The 11,080-nt window shown below is 44.3% G+C and overlaps 1 pseudogene; it reads right to left on the bottom strand.

Moving 5' to 3' along the window:
• The window catches only part of LOC106000557, a 24,076-nt pseudogene extending 13,162 nt beyond the window's left edge, over positions 1 to 10,914 (bottom strand).
• Positions 10,915 to 11,080: the final 166 nt, after the last annotated feature.

The raw sequence follows: 11,080 nt of genomic DNA, 5'->3' as shown, positions 1-11,080 counted from the left end.
CTCTGGGCCTGGGCGCTGTCCCTCAGCTCTTCAGCTCAAGGCTAGCGCTCTACCACTTGAGCCACAGCACCACTTCCAGCTTTTTTTTTCTTACTGTGGTGCTGAGGAATCGAACCCAGGGCCTCGAGCATGCAAGGCAAGTGCTCTACCACTGAGCCACCTTCCCAGCCCCTTCTTTAATAATTTCTTGAGCTAAGTAGTGAAAAGTTTCCTTACATGGGTTTCTTAGAGAATGGTACTTCACCTCCATTCCTCCATTGCTCTTCAAAGAGATGGGGGTGGGGAGTGGGGTGGGAAGGGATCAGGGTGAATGTGGGAGGAGTAGAGGAGTGAAGTTTAGGGAAGGTCTGTGTTGATGTGAAGCTGGATCACTTGCTCCAAACCAGTCTGTTTTTATTTTCCCATTTTGCCTGCCCTAGTTTGTTTTGAATTCCTACCTCTTCTCTGATCCTCTAAGTTCCTTTCAGGAACTATAGGCAACATGTCTAGGGGACCTCAGACTTGTCTTCCCAGACCTTAGCCATTAGATTGTGGAATAAATCTTTGTCTTTCTCCCTCATATCAGAGATCCTATGCTTCTCTTTTAAAAGTTTATTGTGATTTTTGATGGTCCTTTACATACAACATGATTGGGAAAGGTTTGGGTAGGAAACTTTCATGCCTGATTTCAGTCCTCCAGTGTATGAGGTCTGCATGCCTCTTTTGTGGACCTGAACTATTCTTCATGAAAATTGAGATTGTAGGGCATATTTGGATGTATAGACTTCAACTTGAGAGAACCTATAACAATATAAAGGAAAAAATAGAATTTATTTCTGTAAAAGTTGAAAGTAAATTCCTGAGAGGCAAGTACATAAGATAAAAATGGGTGCTTCCAAGATTAGCTGTGTAGTGTAGTTTTCATAGTTCAAGGTTACATGTTTGATAACTGTATTTCTGTTTTATTTTTATTCTAATGTAAATAGAATCGACTCTATATTATTTTTAATTGTTCCTTGCTCACAGATGTAAATCCAATTATTTTTTATACAAATATTATATCGTATTCCTTTGTTGAACTCACTTATTGATTATATTAATTTTTAGTGAATTCTTGTGAGTTTCTGAATAAAAGATGTTAGCTTTAGGAGCCAGTGGCTGCTGCCTATAATCCTAGCAACTCAGGAGGGTGACTTCTGAGGATTGCAGTTGAAAGCCAGCTTGGGCAGGGAAGTATGTAAGACTCTTACCTCCAATTAACCATCAAAAACCAGAAGTGGAGCTGCAGTTCAAGTGGTAGAACTCTAGCCTTCAGTGAAAAAGCTTGTCAGGGGCCCAGTCCCTGAGTTCAAGTCCTGTAATGGTAGAAATATAATGCTATCTGCACATAAAGATAATTACAATCCTTCCTGTCTACATAGATGCAATGTTTCTATTTTCAAATTGACCTTGCTAACAAATCCAGTACACTGCAACTTAAAAGTGATGAGAGTGGATTAATTTATCTTGTTGCTGATCTTACAATATAAACACAAGTGGATTTACCATTAAGTAGGATATTGTCTATAAACTGTTCTTTTTTAAAAGCAAATATATTTTAGTTGTACTGGTACAGTTTCATGCTGACATTTTAATATAAGAATACAATTTACAGCCAGGCGCCTGTGGCTCATGCCTGTAATCTTAGCTACATAGGAGGTTGATCTGATGATCACAGTTCAAAACCAGCCCAGGTGTGAAAGTCCTTGAAACTCTTTTTTTTTCTTTTTCTTTTTTTGCCAGTTGTGGGACCTGAACTCTGGACCTGGGCACTGTCCCTCAGCTCTTCAGCTCAAGGCTAGCACCCTACCACTTGAGCCACAGCACCACTTGTGGCTTTTCCTGCGTATGTGGTGCTGAGGAATGGAACCCAGGGCCTATGCATGCAAGGCAAGCACTCTACCACTGAGCCACCTTCCCAGCCCAAGTCCTTGAAACTCTTATCTCCAGTAAACTACTCAGAAAACCAGAATTGGCTCTCAAGAGGTAGAGTGCTAGCCTTGAGCTGAATTGCTGAGGGACAGCTCCCAGACCCAGAGTTCAAGCCCCACAACTGACAAAAAAAAAAATACAATTGACTTCAGCAAAATGGGTCCTTCTTCCTCATCCCCTCTCCTTCCTAAAGTAATTTCAAGATTTCATTGCTCTGTTTTTATAAGTGTTTGTATAGTACTTGGAGAGAAAGAGCATAAACGTATTTAATATTGATAGCTTGAATATATGAGAATAAAACAATGAAACATGTCAAAACTTTTACATGATAAAGGGAGTGTGATATAGGGGTGATACGGAATAGAATACATTATAAACATGTATGTCACAGTGAATTGCTAAGTACATAAATAATGCATACATTTTCTTTTTTCCTATCTTCTCATTGTCTTTAAGCTTTATAAAATTTTCCCCTCAAGGCTCACTCTCTACCACTTGAACCACACTTTCACTTCCAGCATTTTGATTAGTTTATTAGGGATTAAAGTGTCGTGGGTTTTACTGTCCAGGCTGGTTTTAATCCCCGATCTTCAGATCTTAGCCTCCTGAAGAGCTAGACTTAGTGGTCTAGTGGCATGTATACATTTTTATATGTATATGTTACACTCAGTCATCTTCACCATTTTCCCAACCTTTACCAGTAGGCTCATCTTCCAACAGAAACTGTATTTACTGTATATCATTATTATATTTTTAATATTTTGAAATTTGTCTATTCTGATATCTAGCTTCTCTCATAACCATCACCTTTTACTGTCTCCTTGCATATCTGATAATTTTTCATAACAATAGCACTTTTAAAATGACTTAGTGTAGCAAGGGGGTAGGACTTGTTTATTTCTCTGGTTACTTAAAGACTTGTGGAAAACTACTTTTCTACATAGCTATTACAAAGGCCAAACCTGAGCATGCACACAGGCTCTTCAGGGTTTACCTAGCAAGCTGCTGCTTCTGTTATCCTCACCTCACTGAGGAGTTCTACTGATACTAGCTGATTGTTGTCTTGTTTGTGAGAGGCAAATGGAAGCCTAGAAAGCTGAGAGGTACCTGTTCCCACTGTTGGCAGGCAGACATCCCTTCAGTTACAGCTATGGGGAGGAGAGGCCTCTGTGCCTGTCTCCCACTGCTCTTTGGGATTTTTGTCCCATGGAGAGGGAGACTATAAGTGGTTAGTTACATGGTATAAATGATATCTATTTTTTGTCTTAAATTATGTTCTTTAAGAATCAAAAAAGCTCTCAAAAAACTCAGTTCTTACAAAGCTTTTATGTCTTCTTCATTTGCTACATGTCCTTGCACTGTTTCCATTACTGTCAATCTTTAGATCTCAGCCTCCTGAGTCACTAGGATTACAGGTGTTAGCCACTGGCACCTGACTAGAATTCAGTTTTATATATGATCTCTACTAACCCAACTATATTAGTAATCAGTAACGAAGTAATTGATAAAGTAACATCATAAACTATGATGTCAAAGTCTTCCTTTGAAAATTTCAAGTTCATATTGTTAAGCATGTATCACAATTATGTTAATACATTCATAAGGCCACTTTGCTTTCTTACAATATATGTAGTAGTAAGTTTCAAACCCTGGGTCTAAGACATGCTAAACACATGCTTTACCCCTAAGACATTCTCCATCTCTCTAGTAGTAGACAGGTACTTTTTTTTTTTTGTCCATCCTGGGTGTGGGGCTTGACTAGGCACTGTCCCTGAGCTCTTCAGCTCAAGGCTAGCACTCTACCACTTGCGCCACAGCGCCACTTCCGGTTTTCTGAGTGGTTTATTGGAGATAAGAGTCTCAAGGACTTTCCTGCCTGGGCTGGCTTTGAACTGAGATCGTCAGATCTCAGCCTCCTGAGTAGCTAGGATTACAGGCGTGAGTCACTGGCACCAGGCGACAAGTACTTTTGTAGCATCGTTGGACAATGTTTTTGGGAATGCCTGGCTTATACCTTAGATTCAGGGCCTGAGGGTTGTCTTTGAGCTTTTTTGATCCAGGCTAGTGCTCTACTCCAAGCCACAACTCAACAGCCAGCGTTTTAGTTGGTTTTGTATTCTTTGTAATCAATTGGATTCTCATAGACTTTCCTGCTAGGGCTGACTTGGAACTATGATCCTCAGATCTCAGCCTCATGAGTAGCTAGGATTACAGGTGTGAGCCATCAATGCCCAGCTTCACTGTTCTATTTCTATATATGTATATGAATTCACCCTCACTCTCTACCATTCCTTGTTTATTTTAATCAGATTAACCTATTCTGGGGTCCTCTCTTTACTTGTCCACACCCTTTCTCCCCCACTTTTATTACTCAACTACTTTAAGTTGGTTTCTGTAGGCAGTCTTCATACACACACATTATGTGTATCACTGTTATCACTGTTATCTAGCTTTCCTGTTCCTTATTCCAACTCCTCCTTGGCATCTCCAGATAGTTCAGGTATGCATACGTATATCTTTTAGAATTCCATTTCACATGACAAAAAAACACATAACTTTTGCCTATATTAACCTAATTTAGTTCAATTAACAAGTTGATAGCTATAAGCGCTCACCCAGAAAACCACTCGGACACACAGTCAGATAGAAGAAAGAAACATTTAATGTCAGCTAGAGGCTGACAGGCTATCTCTTGCAGTATAGAGTAGCAAATTGCTCTCACAGTTGTAGAGGTAGATATAATGTCAGGAGTCTGAGGGCAGAAGAAGGGGCTGGAACAGGAAATCTTTGTAGTCACGGCTGGACACTGGAGATATCCAACCACTAGGGCAAAACATTCTATAGCTGTGTGGCAGCCAGGGGAAACATTGCATCACAGAGACAATACATTCTATATCTAGCACGTGGCAAAACCAATATGTCATATAGCTGTCATGTAGCCAGGGGAAACTTGGAGCAGAGACAATACATTCTATAGTTGGCACTTTGTGATCATAGAACCAGCGTGAGACCGAGACAAGTATCCAGACCCCATTGCTGATGCACCAGGGGAGTAGACAACTAGGGGGGGGCCTGGCTTGTGAAGGACCCAGGGCGAGGGTTGTCAACCCAAACAGGGGTGAATAAGCTTATAATATCAGTTCCATCCCTTTGCCAGTGAATGGCGTATGATCTTTCTTGTTTATAGCTGAATAAGTATTGTGTATGTGTGCCACATTTTTTTTTTAAATCTTTTATTTTTTTGCCCTGAACTCAGGGCCTGGGCACTATCTCTGAGTTTCTTTTGCTCAAAGCTAGCATTATACCACTGGAGTCACAGTGCCATTTCCGGCTTTTTCTGTGTATGTGGGAACTAAGGAATTGAACCCAGGGCTTCATGCATGCTAGGCAAGCACTCTACCACTAAGCCACATTCCCGGGCCCCACCCCCTTTTTTGTCTGTCATGAGGCTTGAACTCAGGGCCCTGTCCCTTAGCTTCTTTTGCTCAAGGCTAGCATTCTACCACTTGAGCCACAGTGCCACTTCCGTTTTTTTCTGTTTATGTGATGCTGAGGAATCAAACCCAGGGCTTCATGCTTGCAGGGCAAGCACTGTACCACTAAGCCAACTTCCCAGTGTAAGGTCCACTCCTGGATGGTGAGAAGACTCCACCCTCCTCACAGCAAAGTCTCCACCCAGTACCTGCGTTACCTAGGCAACTGGCACACCTGGAAGAGGTCACATCTGAATTTGATGTGGCCACACCTTTCTCTGCCCATACCCTAGATAAGGCTTAGCCCAAGCCCAGACCCTCTTTCTCAGCTCTTTTCTTCTCAGCTCTCTCCCACCTCTCTTAGCTGTTTTTCCCAGCTCTCTCTCTTTCCCAGCTCTCTCTCTTTCCCAGCTCTCTCAATTTCCCACCTCTCTTTCTCAGGTCTTTCCCAGGCCTTTCCCAGCCTCATGGAGTGCCAACCTGGCCTGGTCCCAACAGGTCTACTAAATAAGCCTACCACTTAACCTGAATACCACGTGCGTGGTGCTGTTCTTACTTGGCTACCACTTTTTAAAAACCTAACACCCAGCCTCTCCTTTTTTTAATCTTGGGGGTTTTGTTTTGTTTTTGTTGGTCATGGGGCTTGAACTCTAGGCCTGTGCACTGTCCCTTGTGAGAGCCCAAAAATCCAAGCTGTGAGACCCCAAAAGGATTGGGTGTGGAATGCCTTCTCCCTATATACTCTCAGAAGGCTGAGAGTTTTCCTGGAAAGGTCAGTCAGTCCTGGCTTAGGGGAACTCAGATTCCACCCTAAACTGTATGGGAGCCTAAGGGTAGAATTAGGTTTATGCAAATTGAAGGCTGTTTACCCATCACCTCCTGGGACTTCCTTTTCTGTGGTTTGAGCCTGCTGAGACTGGGCCGATGACTCATCCACTCTTAGTATTGTAGGGCCCTTAGTTCCTCACTGAACCCCACCCTAGTCCCACTGAAACCCCACCCCTCCATCCTCCAGGGCATGGGAGGGGCCCATCTCTCATCAGTCCTGTAGTTGAGCCACTAGACAGGAAAAGACTGGTTTCTAGATTTTCTGTTCTAATTGATACTTAGTTCTAAATTGACATTTCCTAGAGATTCTCATCCCTAGCAGTGACTTGCCACGTCTTGTGCCCTTATTAGAATGAGGCATGTTTAGTTTTTGGCTTTCCATTGTAGTCTGAAGGGCCATCCTCTGGGAATTGGTTTTCCTTATGGCATCTTCCCTTCATGTGAGAGAGATGATGGGCCTTGGTGAAGCAGTAGCTCCCTGTGAAGCCAGATAGACTAGGAAAAATAGATACAGTCACCTAACAGCAAATACAGGAGATAATCCTTCATGTACTTTAAGATTAAGGGAACAAAAGTCATTTTGGGGAAATGAAGCAGGATAATGTATAGAAACAGGTCTGGTATAGGCAACTCAGAAATATGATATCTAGAAATTTAGAAATGCTATTTTTTCTTCAAAGAGAGGCAATTGAATACATTCTTTCCTAAGAGATGCATTTCTCACCCAAGAATTCACAACTGCCTGACAGGATGCCCCAAAATGCAGACAGCAGGGTGTCTCCTTATTTCAAGGATAAGGATCTGTTTTATGGCAGGATGCATTCTTACACAGAAATTCATAGAATAACACCTGGTGTAGTTAAAGCAAAGACAAAAGCACCTAGCTTTGCATAACTTAAAGCCATACCCCCTGCCTTTACCCTATAAATACCCAACAGCTCAAGGAGCTGTGTGTCTCTCTGGGAGTCTCCTTGTGCACGTCTGTGTCTGCATTTTTGTGTCCCTATGAAAGCACCCACATTCTGCTAGAGTGTGCCCCTGCCCTTCTGTTTGTCTGCTTTTTTGTCTGTTTGTGTTTGTCTGCTTTTCTGTCTGTGTTTCCAAGCTTGTTTACTTAATAAAACTGCCAAGTTTTCTTACCACTGTGACTTGTCCAGAAATTCTTATTCTGCGATCAAAGTCAAGGACCCTAGGTGAAGAGTTCCTATATTTAAAGGTCACCTCTGTCCGGTGACACCTGGATATAGCATGGAGCAGGCTTTAGTATAGGTGATGACTTCACATCTCTGGGTTCCTGCCATACTTGCATGGCATTACCCGTAAGCATGTGTTTCCAGAGTTAGGGACAGTAGCCCACAGTGTGCTCAGTGCCCACCAGTGACAGAGGTCGAAGAGGCTGGTGGTGCTGGTAGGAAATATTGCTGTGCCCTGGGGTGATAGGTTCAGGGTAAGGCCACTATCACCAGGGACTCTGATAGGATCTCTGAGCTCCTAGGCTTTAGGTAAAGATCTCAAAGCCTCTATTCCAGGCCATGTACATGATCATAAACTATTTAATTTCTTCATTCCTCTTCCATGTAGAGTACAAGGCTTACAGGATTTGGTTTGAACTAACCTGCATGTCCAACCATTGAACTGGTACCATCAGTAACACTGCCTTGAAGATGACAGGAGCATCTGTGCTATGCACATGACCCCTCATTTCTCCCCCTTCAGAAGGTGGTGACCTACACATGACAGTTTTTCTGAGGCAGCCTGGCTGGTCTAACAGTCCATTCTGGGAAGCTGGTAGATAAGAAGGTGATTGACTGTACACCTGCAAAGAGGAGCTAGACCTCCAGGTCCCTGATGATAGCAGCTGAGACATGCAGATAACACTGCATTCACCTGCACAGCATGCGCACGTGCTACCGAGACACACATGGGAGGTGCTGGGGTAAGGTGGTCATTGAGTTGGGTGCGTTTGCACCGTGGATCTTAGCCTTGTGTAAAAGAGGTACTTGTCTCATCTGCACTTTGCTTTCTCACATCAATTCAAATCGCTGCAGGCATTCTCTGCTAAAGTATGCATGAGGTCAGCTCCACATCTGGAACCTTCTCCTCTCCCCTCACTCAGCATAATTTCAGATCCAAGCAAGCCCCAGTCAGTTGGTGTTGACTTTGGAGGAAGACGATATTGGAGAGTTGGACAAGGCCATGCAGCACGTGTCCTATATAAACTCCAGGCAGTTCCCCAGGCCTGGTAGCCAAAGGCTCAAAATCAACAGCCTTGTCAAGTATGTCTCCTTTTGTTTTTTTACAAACATTTTCTCTCAGTGACCCTGGAGAAGAAACTGTGTCCACTTAGGCTTTTTTTTGGAGGGGTGCTTGTTTTTTAGTGGTACCGAAGTTTGAACTTAGAGCCTTAATACTTGCTAGACAAGCACCCTACTTCTTGAGGTATAGCTCTAGCCCTTGTTGCTTCATTATTATTCAGACAGCAACTTGCACTTTTTGCCAGGGGCTAGCCTCTGACCACGATCCTGCCAAGATACTGCTTCACACTTAGGTTTTAATGCATACTTACTTCCTTTCTATAAGAAAGGCCAGCCATCACTTGCTCCTGAGGGATTGGATAACATCTGTGGTCAAGCTGGGAAATGCATTCCTGGAAACGAAGGACCGGACCGCTGTCTGTACCCTCCAGGTATTGTGGAAGCCCATGGGTCCCACCTCCACAAACCCTTGCAGTTGTGGGTTGCAAAGGGCTGCCCAAGCCCTAACAGTCACCTCCTCTTCCCTCCTGCTTTTTTTGTGCTGGCAGGTGCAGCTCACTAGCATCCATCATTCTTGCCCCAGCAGCTTCTGAGTTTGAGAGCTCAGAAGGGGTTTTCCTCTGGTCTGAGCATTGGATCATCAGCACCATCATGAGAGAAGTGGAGCCCAAGAGGAATGGGGCTGAGGACCCCCACAGCCTTGCCACACCTGGCTTTAGCCAGAAACCCAATTGCTGCAATTTACATACTGAGCTCTTTTTCTGTTTTTTTTTTTTTGGGGGGGGGGGGAGTGTTAATGTTTCAGTGCTGTGCATGGATCTGTTTCTGCTAGGATTACTAATGCCCGATTTTAGTGGCTGTACTCATTCCATGCAGGGGCTCTGCTATAGTTCAGGCCTGTGTTGCTGGCTTAGAGTAGTGGTTTCTTGGGATTGTGGAGGCACCCATTCTAGAAAGAACATCCTCCAGGGAGCCAGGGAGTGTTAGTCTTGTTGAGAGTAAAAGCAGGTCCCTGGCTAGATGAGGTGCCCACACTGGCACTGACAGCAGGCTGGCCTGATCCTCCAAGGTTGGTGGCATTCACTCTGGCTGGTCACCAGACTCTACCACAGCTTCTGCCTTGCTCAGGCCTCTATGTTCGGTGAATGGACTCAAAGTTGTGTTTAGTGATGGACCGTCTCTACTGTGACCTCAAAGGCAGCAGAAGCCTGAATTCACAAGGCTGATGAGCATTTTAAATGGGTTCAGAAGGCAACAAGTAGTTGTGGTTTGCCATCTCCCATGTAGATAGGGCAAAGGAAAAAGATGCTGTATACCTAGTGTTTCCTCAGTGACCCAGCATGGACCTGCTTTTGCTCACTATGCTCTATGCAGATATCCTCTTGGGTATATCATGTGTCTCAGTGTGACATCAGTTTCTAAGTGCAGTTGTGAAGCTTGAATTTGAGCCACACCTCTAGCCCTTTTGCCTTAGTTATGTTTGGCCTTGTGTCCTACATTTCTGCCCAAGTTAGCCTAGATCCCTATCCTAAGCCTCTTTTATTTTTTATTTATCAGTCATGGGGGCTTGAACTCTGGGCCTGGGCGCTGTCCCTCAGCTCTTCAGCTCAAGGTGAACACTCTACTTCTTGAGTGCCACTTAGGGTTTTCTGGGTGGTTTATTGGAGATAAGAGTCTCATGGACTTTTCCTGCCTGGGCTGGCTTTGAACCACAATCCTCAGATCTCAGCCTCCTGATTAGCTAGGGTTACAGGCATGAGCCACTGGCCCCAGGCTGCCTCTTCTTGTGTGACTTGGCTGGCAGGCATGAGCTATTGCACTGGCTTCTTCCCCCCCCCCCGCCGCCCTCCTTCATTTTTCTGATCATAAATGGTAGTTTGTCTGCTCCCATCATGGTCTAGGGACCATTCAGTATGACTTGTCAACTGCTGACTCGTGTTCATTTCATCGCTGGGATACACTGGGGTGCGATGCTGGTCCCAGTCAGCAGTTACTCCCTCTCTCTCCACTGCAGATGAATGATCCATACGGCCAACCCTGTGGAACACTCCAACCACGTGGCTGTTCGTTCACTCTGAACATCACTCCTTCATGGACCTGTCAGGTCACAACCTGGCTAATCCTCACCTGTTTACACATAGGAGACGAGAAACTCTGGAGCCCAAACACTGGCTTGCATGTAGCATCCAGGCCGATACCTCATTTCTGTGTCCTTGTTACTGTCACACAAGGACATAAAGCCCACCCATAGCCACAGAGCAGATGTGAGAGTTGAGGAGCCTTTTCTTGTATTCCATCCTAGTTTCTGAAGGTCAGGTGAGGCATTCCCATCAGCCCCTTTGACTTACCACAGCTGTCAGATTTGCTTCATTTTCAGATCTCTTTACAGTTGCCCCCAGTACTGCCATGGTTGTGATCGTAATGTGTGTCAGCTTCCTGGTTGTCATGATTTATCCTGGGAGTGTTTCAGATCCAGGCCACACATCAGCACTCCATGCAGGACCAAGACACAGGGAAGAAGAACGAGATGGACTGCGACAACTCTGCCTTGACCATAACTGTAAACCACATGGA

This window comes from Dipodomys ordii, unplaced genomic scaffold (genome assembly GCF_000151885.1).
Source record: "Dipodomys ordii isolate 6190 unplaced genomic scaffold, Dord_2.0 Scaffold224, whole genome shotgun sequence".
NCBI classification, from domain to species: Eukaryota; Metazoa; Chordata; class Mammalia; order Rodentia; family Heteromyidae; genus Dipodomys; species Dipodomys ordii.
The sequence above is the reverse complement of the archived record's forward strand: the minus strand, read 5'-3'. Positions and strand labels throughout refer to the sequence as shown.